Source organism: Eubalaena glacialis, chromosome 1, assembly GCF_028564815.1.
Source record: "Eubalaena glacialis isolate mEubGla1 chromosome 1, mEubGla1.1.hap2.+ XY, whole genome shotgun sequence".
NCBI classification, from domain to species: Eukaryota; Metazoa; Chordata; class Mammalia; order Artiodactyla; family Balaenidae; genus Eubalaena; species Eubalaena glacialis.
In genome coordinates this window covers 169890944-169910824 of record NC_083716.1, presented here as the reverse complement: position 1 = coordinate 169910824, position 19881 = coordinate 169890944, and positions in this window count along the sequence as shown.

The window sequence follows — 19881 nt, the reverse complement described above, 5'->3', positions numbered from 1 at the left end:
GATATATTTAAAAGCTTATTGGACTATTTAGAAGTAACTAGCTGTGTTACACCAGATAAGTCAGGTAATATTTCTGGCCTCAGATTCTCACCTCCAAAATGAATATTAACTGTACAGTCCTTTCTGGTTTCAGAATTCTGTGAGCCTCTGATTCTAGGTGGATTCATGCCATACGATGGTTAAGTCTTTAAGATTGTGAGTCCATTATGTTCTCTATGAGTGTTATAAATGGATTTGGGTGGATAGTAAACAATAATGAGGATTTGAAGTAAGTGGCATCAACTTCACACAAGATGAAGGAGGGAAAGTGCTGCAATTTGATATTCATGTAAAACAGGGTAAGCCAATACTCCCGACTTCGTACTAAACTGAAAAGAGTTAAAGAGAAATGAAGCTATGTCCCAGTCTATTGCTAAGTCATATCAATATCTCCTTTAAAATGTTACTTGTATCTATCTCTTCCTCTGTATCCACAGCGCCATTACTGTTACCTAAATTCTCATCATCTCACCTAGGTTACCTTGAAAACCTTATATTTGATCTCACTGGCTCTAATCTCTCCTCTAAAGTTCATTCTGCAGATTTCTATTAAAATAATATTCCTTAAAACTTGTTTTCATCACATTATTCCCCATTCAAAAACCTATAATGACTTCCTCTTGCTATCCATATCAAGCGTAAACCTCTTTATCAGACTCTCAAGGGCCTCCATAATCTGATTTCATCCCACCTTTTCAGTCTCTATTCCTCAACATAAACTATCCATTCTAGTCCAGTAGAGGCTACCCTTCCAGATACCTCTCCACTTATTTCTCCAATTTCCCATACACACAATGTTAATTCCCACCTCCATGCCTTTCCTATATGTTCCACCTCTCAAAAATACTTTATCCCATCCTGTTCATCTATAAAAATCCTATATAGTAAGTGGCTAAAATTCCAGCCAACCTGCATATTTACTGACTGCCTATTAAGTATGAATGACAGCAGCCTTGCCCTCAAGAAGGTCACAGTCTAGTAGAGAAACTGAATAAATGAACCAACAATTACAATACCCTGCGAGCAGAACACACAGAGTTCTGAATACATGGAGCACAGAGAAGGAGCATTTAAACCAGATATAAATGGTCCATCAAAAATGGCTTCCTAGAAGAAGTAAACCTTCATCCAAGTTTTTAAGGAAGAGAAACACAAAGGCAAATACCATATGCAAAAGCATGAAATATCATAGTAGATTCAGAAAAATGGAAGAAATTCAGGGTATACAGAAAATTATATGTATACCTGTAAGAGGTGGCAAGATATGAGGCTAGAAATACTGGCCAGGGCTACAGTATGATAAAGTCTTAGGTAACACAGTTTTGATTTTGCCCAAAAAACAACAGGAAACAATTGAAGAATGTTAAGTAAGAGTGACTTCAAGTGATGAGACCTAGCTTTTAGGAAGAACATTCTGATGGGTGTACGGATAAAAGAGGGTTCAAAATGAAGGCAGAGAGACCACTCACAGGCAATTTTAATATACTACACACAAACAAACAAATCTAAAATGTTGACCTGAAGTTGCAGTAAAAGAAGCAAAGAGATTTCAGATATTTAGAAAACAGAATTGATAGCATTTAGTGATTGATTCAATATGGGCAACTGAGAAAGAAGCGAGCTTATAGAGGTTACCTAAAGAACACCAATGTCAATTCCTTCTTCCCATACTACTTACAGTCTATCACACACAACTTAGCACTTACATGCCATCATTTCATTTTGGATTTCCCATTTTACATGCGTGGTTTTTATCTCCCTACACAGACGGTACAGTCATTGAGGGCAAATACTGGGCTTCTACTTTTACTTTTTGTATCCTTCTCAGCACTAAGCACACTACTAAGTGCTTAACAAGTATTACTAAATATTTAATGAATAAATTATTATATGCTCCATTAAGCAAAATGTGACTTTAGACTATGAGCTTGGACTAAATACATTTGAGCACTGTGAACACAATAAGATTGAAATAAATATGTATTTGTTGAACTAAAAAACAAAATAAAAGATACAGAAGTCTTAAATTCCTCCCTGGGCATGAACTACGTCACTGAACAGTCTCCAGAATGGCTAAAACATAAGACTGACAATACCAAGAACTAGCAAGTATGTGGAGCAACTAGAACTCTCATATATAACCAGTAGAAATGTGAAATCACTTTGTATGCATACACTATGACCCAACAATTTTACCCATAGTTATATACCCAGGAGAAAGAAGTTCATGTGCTTATAAAAAAGAAATATGTAAGAATGTTTATATCAGTTTTATTCATAATAGCTAAAAGTTGAAGTAATCCAATATGCATCAATAGTAAAATGGGTAAAAAATAAATTGTGATATATATTCATGTAATGGAATGCCACACTAAAAAAAGAGTGAAATATTACTTCATGCAAGCTCATGGGTGAAGCTCACAGACATAATGATAATCAAAAGAAGTCAGACACTAAAGAGTTCATACTGTATGATTTCAATGCATATGAAGCTAAAGAACAGGAAAAATTAATCTATGGTGATAGACATTGGAATAATGGTTACCTCTGAGTAAGAGAGGGAACTGACTGAAAAGGGGCATGAGGGATCATTCTTAGGTGTTGAAAAAGTTGCGTCTCTTCATCAGAGTGGTGGTTACACAGGCGTATGTATATGCAAACACTCACTTGCCTAAGATTTAGGCACTTTATCGTGTGTAAATTATAATTCAATAAAAAATTTAAATATCTGTATAATCCCTTATTTTGGCATTAATAAATACAAATTGTCACATCTGAGGGGAACTGATGAGCATCTGCCTTCATGTGTATAGTACTTCCTCTCTATAAAAAGCAAAAATGAGCTAGTTTTTAAGTAGGTAAAGCACTTTCTCCATCTCTATGGAGGTATCCAGAGCTTGAATGCAATGCTGTATTCCCACTTCATATTCAGTCACTTCCTAACTCCCCCAGATTCATTATCTAAGCTAATCATCCAGACTGCGCCCTCAAAGAAATTCAGTTTGGCCTAAAGGAAGTCAGTTTATAAGGAAAGATGAATCTGTCTAAAGTTAACATTTTAAAATACACAGAGAAAGAGAGAAAAGGTAGAAAACGCGATTGGTGAAGATGAGTAAAAAGGCCTCCCTCTCTCAAAATAACACCTTTTTTCTGGTCTACCTGAAGCAGTAAGTAGTTCTTAAATTTGGGGGGATTATGGGCTCTTTTGATAATCTGAAAACAGCTCTCTGCTCACATACACTTACAAGGCACTTCCACAAAGTGTTGTGCCTACAATTTCAAGTGATTCATGGAACCCTTGAAACGAATCCATGTTCTCTGGCCCTCAGGTTCTAGTCTAGAGGTTTAGCATAGAGGGTGTTTTCCCAGCCTGCTTAAATTCAAAAACAGAATTCTAATTTTGAATAAAAACCCAAAAGAAAAGATACATTATTTCATTGAGGGATTCAAATACTTGTGACAGAAGAGTTTTAAAAATAGCCATAGAAGAGCAAAGCCAAGATATATGGTGTTTATTTTGAAATAAAATTTTTAAATAAAGAGCGTATGCTTTACACATTTTTCATGATTTTTTGGTAAATGTGAATTGGAGCAAAAAATAACTATTTTATTTTAAATAGACAAAATGTAGAAATGTAAAATATAAGAAAAAAAGAGTCCATGGAATTATAAAAGTATAGAATTCTTTGGGAGTTAGGAAAGCACTTAGAAAAGATTTAGGCAAGTCACCTTATTTTATAGATGAGGAAAAGGGAAAGTCAAAGAGCTTAAGAGCCTTGCCTAAAGTTACATAGCTAACAAGTATGGCATATATTATGGTTTCTTTACTTTTACGTCTTAACCTTTTAACTCCTATAACTATCTTCCAAAATAAAAAATAAAAAACTGCAATGAAGCTGAGTTTTTGATTTTTAGAAAAATTATTATTTGAAAAAAGCTACCAGAGCAAGACATGGGTCCTCTGAACCCTTGGGTGCCCTGTTTGTGCTGACATTCAGAGCCCTCTAAGCTGGGCAGACACTGTGTGAGCAGGCCTCAGGTCTATCCTCCCTCTGTCAGAAAGATATTCACCATGATGAAGGTCATCTTTAGCATATGTTAAGGGCAATCAAATACAAAAATAGAATGAGAGGAAACTCATGAGGTTTCAAGAAGGCCTCAAGGGCACAATTAAGTCAGTGGCCAAGTGGGAGTTATCCCTCATCACATAATACAGGCTCTGGCCTTACAGGCCACTGTCACACAAAGTTAATTACAGCTACAGTAAGCTGGTTCGATTGCAACTTCACAATTCTAATCTTGAAATGGATTTTATTTTCTTAAGATTATTGAAATGGGATAGGTCTGCTGTGTAAGAACTTTTTATTAAAAGTCCCATTAAGCTGCTATAACTTGGAAGGAGAAACAAGCACTAGATGCTTGCCCACTTGGAGAAATGTTATGCTTGAAGGTGTCTGGTTTCTAACATTTTTTTTTTAATGTTTGAGCTAACTTAACAAAAAAACTCAGCTCTTTATGTCTGTCTGTCTCACTAGAATGTAGACTCTTTAATAGCAGGAGGCATTTTTGTCTTGTTCAGTGCTATATACCCAGGACATAATACAGTAGCTTGTGTCAAGTATATGCTCAACAAAACTATTTACATATTTGTAGAAGAAATATTTATAGTAGTTACTGTCTATTAAATATCTGCTATAATACATCACTCATTTACTACCTACCAGGTACTAGGCACTTTAAATGTGCTATCCATAATTCTCACAATTTTGTGAAGAATTTTTACCCCATTTTACAGATAAGAATACTAAGGTTCAAAAGCAGGAGGCATAACCCTTTCAGACTTCAGACAATACTACAAAGCTACAGTAATCAAAACAGCATGGTATTGGCATACAAACAGATGTAAGGAGCAATGGAACAGAAAAGAGAGCCCAGAAATAAACCCACACACCTATGGTCCATTAATCTTCAACAAAGGAGGCAAGAATATACAATGGGAAAAATTCGCTTTAGTAAGTGGTGTTGGGAAAGTTGGACAGCTGCATGTGAATCAATGAAGTTAGAACACACCCTCATACCATACACAAAAATAAACTCAAAATGGCCTAAAGACTTAAATATAAAACATGACACCATTAAACTTCTGGAAGAGAACATAGGCAAAACATTCTCTGACATAAATCGTACCAATGTTTTCTTAAGTCAGTCTCCCAAGGCAAAAGAAATAAAAGCAAAAATAAACAAATGGGACCTAATCAAACTTAAAAGCTTCTGCACAGCAAAAGAAACCATAAACAAAACAAAAAGACAACCTATGGAATGGGAGAAAATATTTGCAAATGATGTGACCAACAAGGGCTTAATTTCCAAAATATACAAACAACTCATACAACTCAACAAAAAAAAACCAAATAATCCAATGGAAAAATGGGCAGAAGACCTAGATAGACATTTCTCCAAAAGAGACATAAGATGGCCAATGGGCACCTGAAAAGATGCTCAACATTGCTAATTATTAGAGAAATGCAAATCAAAACTACAATGAGATACCACATCACACCAGTCAGAATGACCATCATCAAAAAGTCTACAAATAATAAATGCTGGAAGGGTGTGGAGAAAAGGGAACCCTCCTACACTGTTGGTAGGAATGTAAGTTGGTGTAGCCACTATGGAGAACAGTATGGAGGTTCCTCAAAAAACTAAAAACAGAGTTGCCATATGATCCAGCAATCCCACTCCTGGGCATATATCCAGAGAGAACCATAATTTGAAAAGATACATGCACCTCAATGTTCATTGCAGCACTGTTTACAATAGCCAAGACATGGAAGCAACCTAAATGCCCATCGACAGATGAATGGATAAAGAAGATGAGGTACATATATTTATATAATGGAATACTATTCAGCCATAAAAAAAAATGAAATAAGGCCATTTACAGCGGCATGGATGGACCTAGAGATTATCATACTTAGTGAAGTAAGTCACAAAGAGAAAGACAAATGCCATATGCTATCACTTATATGTCAAATCTAAAATATGACGCAAATGAACTTATCTACGAAACAGAAACAGACTCACAGACATAGAGAACAGAGTTGTGGTTGCCAAGGGAGAGGAGGTGGGGGAGGGATGGAGTGGGAATTTGGGGTTAGTAGATGCAAACTAGTATATATAGAATGGATAAACAACAAGGTCCTACTGTATAGCACAGGGAACTATATTCAATATCCTGTGACAAATCATAATGGAAAAGAATATAAAAAAGAATGTATATATGTGTATAACTGAATCACTTGCTGTACAGCAGAAATTAATACAACATTGTAATTCAACCATCCTTCAATTAAAAAAATTTTTTTTAAAAAGAGCACTAAGGTTCGGAGAGGTCAAGATATTTTCCTAGTCTCACACACAAGAATATTAGATCCGGATTTCAAATTCAAACCTGCTTAGTGCCACATTCCACATCATTTCAGTACACCCCACTGCCTTCTCAGGAAACATTTAATAAATATTTATCCATTTAATGTTTTTTAACCATTTCAGCTGATAATAAATGTGAACATCTTGTTGAAATATATCTATTTTTAAATATAGATTCTATTTTTTCAAATATGTCTGGTACAATGAACTAATCTTCATTTAACAAAAAGTGCATTACTATCTAAATGCTTTATACCCAAGATTCTCATGTTTCAAGGCAACTTTTTAAAAACTTTTATGTGGCATTTTAATGAAATATAGAAGCAAAGGTTGTGTTATTTGTGTAGTCTGTTTGTCAAAGTAAATCATACTCATTGCTCTTAGGAAAAATCTTACCAGGTTGCATCTTTTAGGTAATTTTGAAAAAATGGTTATTCTTCTCCTCCCCCCTCCCAACTCCAGCAATTTATTCAGAATTAATGCTAATTTCTCTTTTTTAAAGTAACTACCAACATTGGAAACAGTGATTATTATTTCACTGGGTTATTTCTATCAAACATTTCAAAGAATACTTTTACCTGATGAAACTGACACTCAAGATAAATCCATTACCAACTGAAATCAAGGCAATGCATGGTGTGCTTTATTTTAAAGTCAGGAAACTGAAATCTCAGGGTCACACAGTGAGTTATGGAAAGAGTCCAGATACTCAGACGCTTTCAACATCCATCCAAGAATGCTGTGGCTAATTCCATGTTGCTAATTCCATTCTTAGTTATTCCATTGCTTCAAGAGTGTTAGCTGGATAGTTTAGTGTATCAGTTAGTGTACAATTCATTCCTCAGCTCCCTTCCCAAGGCAGTTTCCCAAAGAGATGAAACTACATTAACATACCCAGACGATATAAGCATTGTTCTGAGACTCAGAAAACTCCAGAGTGGTTTGCCCTTTTTCTGATGACCTAAAATAACTGTCCTCATTTCTGGAGCTGCACCATTCCAAGATGTTTTTCTTTTACCTTGTACCTCTGAACACAAATTTTTAAAGTAACCAAAATAACTACAATTAAGTGAAAAAAGTCAGAAATCCCTTCATATAATTCTTTATACTTAAAGAAGTGTAAAATTAGATACGCACTTTGGTATAATTTAGCATTGGGATTTAATACTGACTGAGAATTAGATCAATAATTTGTATCCTGAGGTTAATGTCTGATAACCTCAATTGTTAATGCCACAATTCATTTTTCTAAATTGTGAACTGCTTGTTTATCTTGAAAGAACAAAAATCTATACACAAAAAGCATAAAATGTTTTCATATTTCTAACACCCCTCAAGTAAAAGATGTTGCAGAAAATCAAGAAGGCAAAGGAAAAACTCAGTTAATCAGAAAGACTGCAGTCTCTAATTTGAAACAAAAAGGGGGGGGGGTGGATATTTGTTACTTCATTTCGCATTAGAAACATCGGGCTTTTTTACAACATTAAATTTTGAAAGACACTCTTTGGATACTTCTCAAGTTTCTAAAAATGCATAAAGCAGAAAAACTTCTTATAATAAAATTGAAATTCCCTTTTCAAATCATTCAAATCTCATTTATCTCTAAATAGAGAGTCCGTCAGGGCTGTCATGCTTAAACAGTTTGGCCCATGTTATTTCACTTCTCAAAAGCCATCAAGACCTTAATGAACTGATTCCCAACTACATCACCAGACTCACCTCTCAGCACATCCCACCAAGTACCCTACCTTCCTATCATGACAGTTTGCCCACACCCTCATTCTCTAACAAATTCCTTTCGGGAGTCAAAGCTCAGCTCAACTTTCTTGATAAAACATTCTCTTAATCAAAATTAAATAGTCCTTTCCCCACATCAGCAAAACACAATACCACTTCTTAAGAATTTGTTTCCTTCTGCCTTGATTTAATGCTTTTTCCCCCTTTCTGAGTTGCAAGTACCTTGAGATCAAAGATCATACTAATCTATCTACATACCCACCCCCGTACCTAGCATTATGGTTATAACCTAAAAGCTAAAAATTCCCTAAACTCTGAATTGCTATGAAAAAGATTTAACATAGTTCAATTATTTTCAGACAATTTTTAAATTTACATTATACTTAACACTAAGATATGTAATACAAAGAAACTGTCCCTGTGTCAACAAGTGAAATCAACTGATATTTACTGAAGATTTATTATTATTGTACCTGTTCAGTACCAAATGCTGGGAGGAAGCATACAAAGAAATATTAAAATGATTCCCGCATCCAAAGGATACTCAGCAACAGGTTCTCAAGGAAGGAAGACAAATTACACTTAAAGCGATCTGAAAAGACTTTATGGAAGAGTGAGGTTTGATCTGGGATCTCGATAATGTAATTTTCTGACTACAGGAAACGCTATATTCAAGTAAAATGAACTATGTCAGCAGAGGTGTGGAGACCTCAAGAGAAATAAACAGATAATTTTTGCAAAACTAAGAAAGAGAAATTAGGTTGGACCAGACTGTAGAAATGCTTGCAGATAGAGTTAATTTTGTGACCTTGATTATTATCTGAAAGCAAAGTTAATAGGGGAGTAAATTAGGTGGATGTAAGACAAAACCTAACCAAGAGCAGAAAGTACTCAAAACTTGAAAGACAGGAAGAACTAAGGGTATCAAAGATTCCAATACCCTTGCCTCATTCATTCTGGAATGGCTGAACAACTCAAAACAAGAGGACTTCTAGACCAGCAGATTGTTCAATCTAATAAACAGGGGAAAGGAAATTTTCTTCCCTTCATATCCAATGCCTAGAGCATAGAAAATAATAAATGCTTATGGAAGGAAGGAAAAAAGGGAGGGAGGGAGGGAAGACTGGAAACAGCAGCTTGAAAGGTGGTTTCTCAGAAAAAGAGATACTGTGAAAGACCCTAGAGTCTGAAACAATAATAATGTTATTTATCACTCTGTGCCAGGCACAGTTATAAACACTTTATATTTAATAATTCTTTTAATCCTCACCACAACCCAAGAAGTAGGTACAATCATTATAACAAATTTATGGATACAAGAACTGAGGATCAGAGCCACAGCAAGACGCATACAGACAGTAAGCAGTACAACCAGAATTTTAACTCAGACCTTTTGACTCCAGGCCCTGCACTTACAACCCCGAAAAGGAGGTCATTTTCCTCAGCCTTTGGAGAATATATCAAACCACACCTTCAGAATGAGTCTAGTCAGTTTCACTGAGTCACCCAGTTGAAGACCTGGATGGGTTATCTAAATTATGACTCACCACACTACTGTTTTACAGAGTGACAGCAACAATGAGCATGTGTTGCCTCATCCTGAAAATAAAAATAAGAGTAACATACTTTCCTCTGCCTACTCTGGATGAATAGTGAGGGTTAATCACATTTTAAAATATCGACTGTGCCTTATATTTATATATCACATGATGTTCTTATTACAAATTTAATACTATAAAAGGTACCTATCATTATAAAATGAGCTCTAAATCCAAGTGTGTTATTCACATTAGCATTGCATATAACAATAGCTGTGTACCAAATTAATTGCACCAAAAGTAACCATGCCACATTTAACTGTCAAATTAATCTGCTTAGACGTGAAAAGGAGCAATCCAAAAACCACTAATCTGTATTTTTCAAAATATATAATCTCAAATAAGTGAAACAGACCAAGTGCCTTTTCACTCAGATACATCTTTCAGTGTTTCTAAATAGGAAATGTTTGTCTACAAAAGCCACAAATCCTACCCAGTCCCATAATCCCAATCTGGTAGCAAAGACATTGAATTTAGCTTGTTTCTCCACAAAAAAATAAGACAGTCAGCCTAGTGGGCTGAAAACAAATTGTTTCATCTGCTATAATGGAAACTGTTTTATAGTCATAGAGCTTATATCTAGTATTTCAAATTATATTCAGACTCTATCACAAATACTGACAGAAAGCAAGCTTCAACATGAAGCAGATACAAACTGATTCACTCAAAAGGGGGGAAAGAACTTCTACACAAAATTCTTAGCATAAACCATGAAAAACTGGAACTTGATAGCATGACACAATGCTTTATTTAATGAAATATGGCATCTTGAGGAACATTCAAAGTGAAACAAATTGAAAGGTGAAAATGCAGCCTTATTTCTCTGTGCACAAACTTAAGAGAACCAGGAATAAGGATAAATTAATCTTAGAAATCTTCTATAAAAGACTCCTCTAAAAAGGGGGAAATTATACATATCCATATTCTCTGGGGATAAAAAAACCCAAAATCAAGTAATGCATTCCAAAAGACTATCTTATAACCTGAATATATTCCAAGATATGAGAATTGAAATGCATGTAAAGAAAGTTGTGGATTGATTCCCTACACCAGTAAAATCTATTTTGGAAAAGAAAATCTTCAGCTGTCATAGATAGAATCACAGGGTTGACAAAACACTACCATCTAATATTTCAATTCCCCCCCACAAAATAATTATTTGATCATGTGTTCTCTAATTGAATACTTCTACTGATGAGGAACTCACTCCTTCTGAAGGTGCCTCTTCCAGTGAAGATAAACTGTTTCTCTGTATCACGCACTCCCTGGCTCTAGTTGTGTTCTCTAGCCCACACTGAATAAACCTAATTCTTCTACATGAAAGCCTTTCAGATAATTTCAAACAGTTATCATATCTGCTCTGAATTCTCCCCCATCTAGGCCAAATTTTCTTGATTCCTTCACCCATTCCTTAGTGGCATATTCAAGTTTCTTCCCCTCCTCCTCAACCCCTGCTGCTCTCCTCTTAAATACAAAACTCGTAAGTACATAGACTAGAAGGGGACTTGTGAAAATCTGATATTCCTTACTCTAACTAGTAGAATATTTAAAAGTTTGTAATCAGAGTCATTTATTAGTCAACTAATGTATACATACTGCAACTACAAAGTTCCTGTTACCAAAGCAACATGTACCAGCATTGCTGCTCCAGTGCAGCATATTTTGATAATACCTTTTTTGAAACTGCCTTTAGAGTCAGTATACAAGTATAGAAGAAAATTAAACTCATTGCCTCACAGTCACACTTTTGTTTGACTGTTGTATCTGTTATTTTATAATTATTTTTAAACAACAAATATAATTTTGCACTGTTATTTAACTACTATATTTGACATATTTTGTTCTGGATAATTTCTGGTTCTTTTGGAAAACCAAATCTACCCTCAAAGTGTGACCATCTGCTACTACAGTCAAAACAGTTTGCCATAGACTCTGAACACAAGTCAAAAAGAAGAAGAGCAAAAATAGTTCGAATGACGGCAATATTACTTGAATGTATTTCTTTCTTAAAGTAACTGACATCAAGTCATTGTAATAGTTATATTTTGATAAGTTAAACAATCCACATTAGCTTATGGTTATAGATTATACTGAACATATGCTGAAATAGTAAGTAGGGATGTCACAATGTCTTCCTGTTCCACTTTGTGCAGTGTCAAATTAGACATTTCTTTTTGTTGCTGAATCATAAATGGCTAAGTGTATGTACATAATATACATATTGGGTATTGGAATTATTTGTTAACTTGTCTTCTGCATTAGAGTCTAAGCTCCTTGAGGGCAGAGATGCTAATTTTCATCACTGTTTCACCAGCTCCTAGAACAGAGCCTGGAACACAATAATACTTGCTAATATTCTTAATATTTTCAAAAAGTCATAAAATTAGACAACTTATCCACATTTTTCCACCCCTCTTCTTTTCAGTAGGTTGAAGAAAATGGGAGGAAAATAGATCCTAACATCCAGATATTACCTTAAGACAGGGTACTTAAAATTCTCAGGCGTATTATACCCCCAAATATAATGGTAAATGAAATGCTGCACATATATATGAATCCACAAACTATATGTCAATACAAATCAATAAAAATTATTATGAATACTCTTTCCAACTTCAACAGTTCAAAAAGTCTATTTTTTTAATGAAAGAAACGTTTATTATTCACATCACAAAACTAAAAACGACTTTGCAAACCAACCCAATAGTGTCAAAGTAACCAACTCTATTTACAGACTATAACTTATAAGCAGTTTTACTATTAAATGGTTCATTGAATTTTAAAAATCATTAGCATGAACAGACATATATTTACATAAATTACACTGTTTCTTTCAAGCTATTATTAACTAGAACATGCACTTCAATAGATGCTGGAAAGAATTATATTATATTCAAGTAAATATATAGCAAATCTTTAAGAACTCCTTCCATATTAAATGTTTTGTATTCTTTATTATTTGTTATTTGAGAAATACTAGCTCATGAATTATTCATAATATCTAGCCAGATCTGTTACATCAGGTGTCAGATTAATCTAGGAGATAGAAAGAGCTGAGTTTTACACGAAGTATTCATTAAACTTGGTGAACTCATTAAAGTATGTTAATTAGGTAATAGACAAAGGAACTTGGTATTTGGTAGAGATTGGGCACTGTTAATACCTTGCTTTGTGTTAATACCTTGGCGCAGTTTTTTCCCCCTTAATGAGCACAGGGAAAAGCTGATTATTCCAAATGCAGAAAAAACATCACATGTGTTACGTGTTGGAAAAATTGCCCCAGGTGACAAAAGGAAACACATACCAAAGGAACTGGCACTCTAACAGAGTATCATTTCAAAGCTTCTAAAATTTTCTTTGGTACAATATTTGTCATGACAAAACTACATGTTAATTTTGATATTCTCAAAAATATTTCATTGTTAGCAATTACTATTTGACTAACACGGCTTTTTATCTCAATTCAGATCTGCCAATAACACAAGGATATAATGCCTGTCCTTGTTTTATTACTTTGGATTTTTTTTCTTACACTGAAATTTAAAATATCTGAGAGACTGTGTGTTTATTTATAGGTAAGGACAAAAAAAATCACAAATAGTGTCACTTCAATAAAATAATTTCCTATTAAATGATAGCATTTTAAAGGCTATATTAAAAGTTCTCCAAAGAAAGACCTGAATTTGAACAAAGAAAGAGAAAATATTTGGATGCTCATGACACACCAACACATAAACTGTATGAAAAGATGGCCTCTGGGCTCTTCCTACTTTTTACCTAGCTACCTCAAATATGACCATTTAAATTACAAAACCAATGTTCTTGGCTCAGTGTTGTATGTGAAGGTTTGTGCATAATTCTTAATTTTTATACTAAAATGAAGTTTATTCATGAAAATAAAAATTAATGTTTCTTTCCATCTGTTAAAGACCTTAGGATTTGGCCCTTTTTTGAGAAATAAGTGGTCCAAAGTGTTTACTACTATATATTTAGCCTTTAATTGAAATCCCCAGAGCCCAACATGAATGGTGAAACCAACATTCACTTTTTCATAGGACATAACCTATCTTGTTTCGTCTTATTTCTTCTTTCTGTGAAAATCATTGCCACCTTACATACAGAATTTAACTACATAAAACAAAATGATTCAACTAAGATTAGAACATATGTGTCATACCTAGTTAGTGGTAACAGAACACAACAGCTGGATCCATTCAAAATATGAGTCTATCTAAAGGCAAAACAAACAACTAAACAAAAAAAAATGAAAACAAGACTCATAGATACAGAGAAAAAAACGGGTGGTTGCCAGAGGTGAGGTAGGTGGAAGGTTGGGAAAAATAGGCAAAGGGGATTAAGAGGTACCAACTTTTAGATATAAAATAACTAAGCCACAGGGATGTAATATACAAGCATAAAGAATATGGTCAGGGGCTTCCCTGGTGGCGCAGTGGTTGAGAATCTGCCTGCCAATGCAGGGGACACGGGTTCGAGCCCTGGTCTGGGAAGATCCCACATGCCGCGGAGCACCTAGGCCCGTGAGCCACAATTACTGAGCCTGCGCGTCTGGAGCCTGTGCTCCGCAACAAGAGAGGCCGCGACAGTGAGAGGCCCGCACACCGCGATGAAGAGTGGCCCCCGCTTGCCGCAACTGGAGAAAGCCCTCGCACAGAAACGAAGACCCAACACAGCCATAAATAAATAAATAAAATTTAAAAAAAAAAAAAAAAAAAAAAGAATATGGTCAATAATATTTGTTTGTGGATATATGCTTACTAGACTCATCATGGTGATCATTACATAATGTATGTAAATGTCAAATCACTATGCAGTACACCTGAAACTAATGTAATATTATGCATCAGCTATATTTCAATAAAAAATGACTCTATCCATGCCACAGGCCAGGCTAAAATATTAATCTTCTACCTTTGTCATCATTATACCACACAGCCTCTCAGACATAGGACCCTGAAAAGTAAAAGAAGATAAAATAAAATAACTTCTTTGGAAAAGTTAAGGTGCATGATCATTTCATTTACCACTAATTCTAAGGGGAAAATGTCTCATTCTAAGGAATTACCACAGTAGCATTTATCGAAAGCTACTACTATTTTTAGATTAAACCTGTGTTTTGTAGGATGATTTCAGTTACACTCCTGCAAATCTGTTTACAGAAATACATTCTTCAGTTTCTGAAATAATTTGCATATGAAATGTCATACAAGACTTTTCTAGGAATATATTTCAAACTTTAATTGTAGTATATTCATTTAAGTGAAATAAATGTCAAGATATTAAATAGAATTTTTTGGTGTTGCCACTTCTTCTTAGACAATTTCTCGAAATTTCAAATTCTCACACAAAAAAAGTGTCCACTAAGAAAACCATATGTATATATAAAACCACATGAATATGAAAAGCAGGTCAGCTAAAGCACCTAACTTTGCCCATAAAAGCAAGTATGGTACTATATAACTTTCTGATGTCATATTAACTCACTCCTCTAAAAATTAGAAAGAGCAAAGGGGAAAAAAATCCCTACTAAATTTAGACAATAAGATGTCCGTGTTTCCCATTTATATTTTTATTCTCTTTTAAATCCTTAATGTTCTACATAGTTCATTTTTAAAAGAACAATATTGTTGGAAAAGGCTGTACTCAAAGATGAACTGCATATCTAAGTAATTTAATTTGGTCTAGCAATGGATATACTACCTTCTAAATGTACTAGAGGGAGTTTGTTTACACGAAGCCACTGTAATGGAATCTATAATAGCTCCTGTGTGGGTCATTATCTCTGATTACAATTCTAAAAATGCTTTCTTATTGGTTCATTCATTAGATATCAAATATCCAATTTATCAACATTCTACAATTTACCAAGGTTTAAACACAAATGCTGTTCTGATGATTTGCTAGCCCAGGTAACTTTTAGGTATTATTTCGATAACACTGCACAAAAGTTTCAACTATTCTGTTCATTGCTTCATATCAACTTTTGTGACATGGTCATTGCAATAGACTGAATGTTTGTGTTCTCTCAAAATTCATATGTTAAAACCTAATCTTCAATGGCAGGGTATTTGGATGTGGCCTTTTTGGAGGCTATTAGGTCATGAAGGCAAAACACTCATGAATGGGATTCAGTGCTTTTGTAAAAGATACTCTAGAGAGCTCTTTGCCCTCCTCCCCAAGTGAAGACACAGCAAAAAGAAGCTCTCTGTGAACTGTGAAATGGGCTCTCGCCAGACACTGAATGTGCCAACGCCTTGATCCTAGACTTCCTAGCTTACAGAACTGTGAGAAATAAATTCGTGTTGTTTATAAATGCCCAGTCTATGGTATTTTTGTTATAGCAGCCCAAATGGATTAAGACAGTCATAGATGCAGCCAAAACTCTGATATTTTATTAAGAAAATAGTATTACATGTAAGATCAAAAAGGAAGAGTCAGAGTTAGAATCCCAGAGCTTCTTGCTTTCAGTTTTCCTAGTCCAACAATCAACAGCAACAATTAAAAATATTTCCTAATTGAAGCCTAACATTTCACTAGTGCAATAAAGCAAATCTAACTGCAAAATGCTCCTCAAGATCATGTTCCTTTGCTTCAGAGATTTTCTTGGCCAGTTGAAAAAAGTTATAAATATCTATTAACAGAAAACTCATTCAATTGTGAAATACACAACTTCCACATTTCTACATAAATATCAAGGTCTCTTACTAAACCAACAGCTATCAAGAAAATTCATATTATAGAATAGAAATAATTTGAAAAATAATTTTAAATAGAAATAATTTGTTTTATCAACATCTCTGGAAACAACCTGAAACAAAAATAATGTACAGATAAAACAAATTTTTATTACTGCCCCAACTTTGTAATACCTTGCAACAGAGATAATGCAATCATATATTCAAAGAGAGTTTTCTGTTTCTCCTTCTATATTACCACCCTCACCCCACAGTTTCCTGGTCTCCACCTTCTTTAACTAAATAGTTTTATAACTTACATTTTCCTCCACTTTATATCTTCTTTCTCCATTTCCTAAGGATTAAGTCTAGATTCAAATATGTTAAAAGGAAGTATTAGATAATATTACATTCTAATGGGATGCAATAATTACAATATCATATCACAATTTAACATACAGTCTCTAAAAGGTAAATCAAGGACTCAGAAAGGACAAAAATGGTGGGAAATAGTGACCTAAAATAATTGTGTAGAGAAAATGGAACTCTAACACCAAGTCACCAAAGAAAAAGATGAGTGACTATAAGCACAAAATAAGCAAAGATAAACTTCTCATTCTTTACTTCAGTTTTCTGGGGGTTCTTTTGTGGAGGGGGGAATACTCCTATTTCTCTTAAATTGGTTTACTATGTGGGTGTTTTCCTCTGGAAAACTTAGCTCCAGTATTGTAAAACATTTTTTTAGTGCCTTCAGAAATGAAATGGGATATAAATAGTTAAACTGACTTATAGAGAGATTCCTAAAAGGCAAATGAGGTACTGTGAGCAGTAGCATGATATTGTAGTCCTCATCTAATTTGCAACAGCAAATTATCAGATTAGCTACAGGGTCCCCAACAAGGCCAGGTAGCTGAGCAGAGGAAGAAACACACTCTACCAAAACTACCAGGTTCACACCTATCTTTCCTCTTGATTGGAAGTTAAAGAGAAATGTGTTGTCAACCTAACAATAAAAATCATCCTCATCAACAAGTTACTTTTTCATAAATATCCACTTCAAGACACAATAGACACTTTCAAGAATTTTATTTAGAACATACACAGGTAACAGTAGTTTGTCAGTTTAGGGACCAATAAGTAACTGTTACTGAGCATATATTCAACTGGTTCAGTTCCTGGGTAGAGAAACCAGAATATAGAACAAATAATCCTAAAATTTACATGGAACCACAAAAGACCCAGAATTGCCAAAGCAATCCTGAGGAAAAAGAACAAAGCTGGAGGCATAACCCTCCCAGACTTCAGACAATACTACAAAGCTACAGTAATCAAAAGAGCATGGTATTGGCATAAAAACAGACATAAGGATCAATGGAACAGAATAGACAGCCCAGAAAAACCCGCACAACTATGGTCCATTAATCTTCAACAAAGGAGGCAAGAATATACAGTGGAGAAAAGACAGTCTCTTCAGCAAGCAGTGTTAGAAAAGTTGGACAGCTACATAAAATCAATAAATTAGAACACTCCCTCACACCTTCATACCATATACAAAAATAAACTCAAAATGGTTTAAAGACCTAAATATAAGACATGCCACCATAAAACTCCTAGAAGAAAACATAGGCAAACCACTCTCTGACATAAATCATAGCAATATTCCCTTAGACCAGTCTCCCAAGGCAATAGAAATAAAGCAAAAATAAACAAATGGGGAATTATCAAACTTAAAACTTTTGCACAGCAAAGGAAACCATAAACAAAATGAAAAGACAATCTATGGGCTGGGAGAAAATATTTGCAAATGATGCAACTGACAAGGGGCTAATTTCTAAAATATACAAACAGCTCATATAACTCAATATCAAAAAACCAAACAACCCAATTAAAAAATGGGCAAACCCTCCACTGATGGTGGGAATGTAAGCTGGTGCAGTCACTATGGGAAACATACAGAGGTTCCTTAAGAAATTTAAAATATAGCTAGCATATGATGCTGCAATCCCACTCCTGGGCATATATCTAGAGAAAACTATAATTCAAAAAGATACATGCACCCCAATGTGCATTGCACAACTATTTACAATAGCCAAGACATAGAAGCAACCTAAATGACCACTGACAGATAAACGGATAAAGAAGATGTGGTACATGTATATAATGGAATACTACTCAGGCATAAAAAGAATGAAATAATGCCATTTGCAGCAACATGGATGGACCTAGAGATTATCATACTAAGTGAAGTAAGTCAGAAAGAGAAAGACAAATACCATATGACATCAATTATATGTGGAATCTAAAAAAATGATACAAATGAACTTACTTACAAAACAGAAACAGACTCACAGACATAGAAAACAAATTTACGGTTACCAAAAGGGAAATGTAGGGGGGAGGGATAAATTAGGAGTTTGGGATTAACATATACACACTATTATATATAAAATAGATAATCAACAAGGACCTACTGTATAGCACAGGGAGCTCAATATTCTGTAATAACCTATATGGGAAAAGAATCTGAAAAAGAATAGATATATGTATATGTATAACTGAATCACTTTGCTGTACACCTGAAACTAACACAACATTGTAAATCAACTATACTCCAATAAAAATTTTTTTAAAAGATGTGGTATATATACACAATGGAATATTACTCAGCCATAAAAAAGAATGAAATAATGCCATTTGCAGCAACATGGATGGACCTAGAGAATATCATATAAGTGAAGTCAGACAGGGAAAGACAAGTATTATATAATATTACTTATATATGGAATCTAAAAATTAATACAGATGAATTTATTTACAAAACAGAAACAGACTCACAGACATAGAAAACAAACTTATGGTTACCAAAGGGGAAAGGGGTGGGGGGGGGGGATAAATTAGAAGTATGGGATTAACAGATACATACTACTCTATATAAAATAGATAAACAACAAGGATTTACTATATAGCAAGGGAACTATATTCACTATCACGTAATAACCTATAATGGAAAAGAACCTGAAAATTATATATATATATATATATATATATATATATATAACTGAATCACTTTGCTGTATATCTGGCTCTAACACACTATTGTAAATCAACTATACTTCAATTAAAAAAAAAAAGAAACTGGAATATGGGCGTACTAAGGCCTAGAGCTAAATTTTTTTTAATGCATTATGGCTTTGAAAGGTCCCACTGTGGCCAAGGCTGAAATGTACTGGTTTCAATATTAACTGTACAGATCTTCACCTGAGTAACAAATCATATGGAAATCTGATTAACCATGGGTCAAGATATCTGAGGGGCACAATGCAGGGAAACAACAAGGAAATTTGGAACAAGTGGAAAATAGTTGGTTTTTATTACTACTATTATCA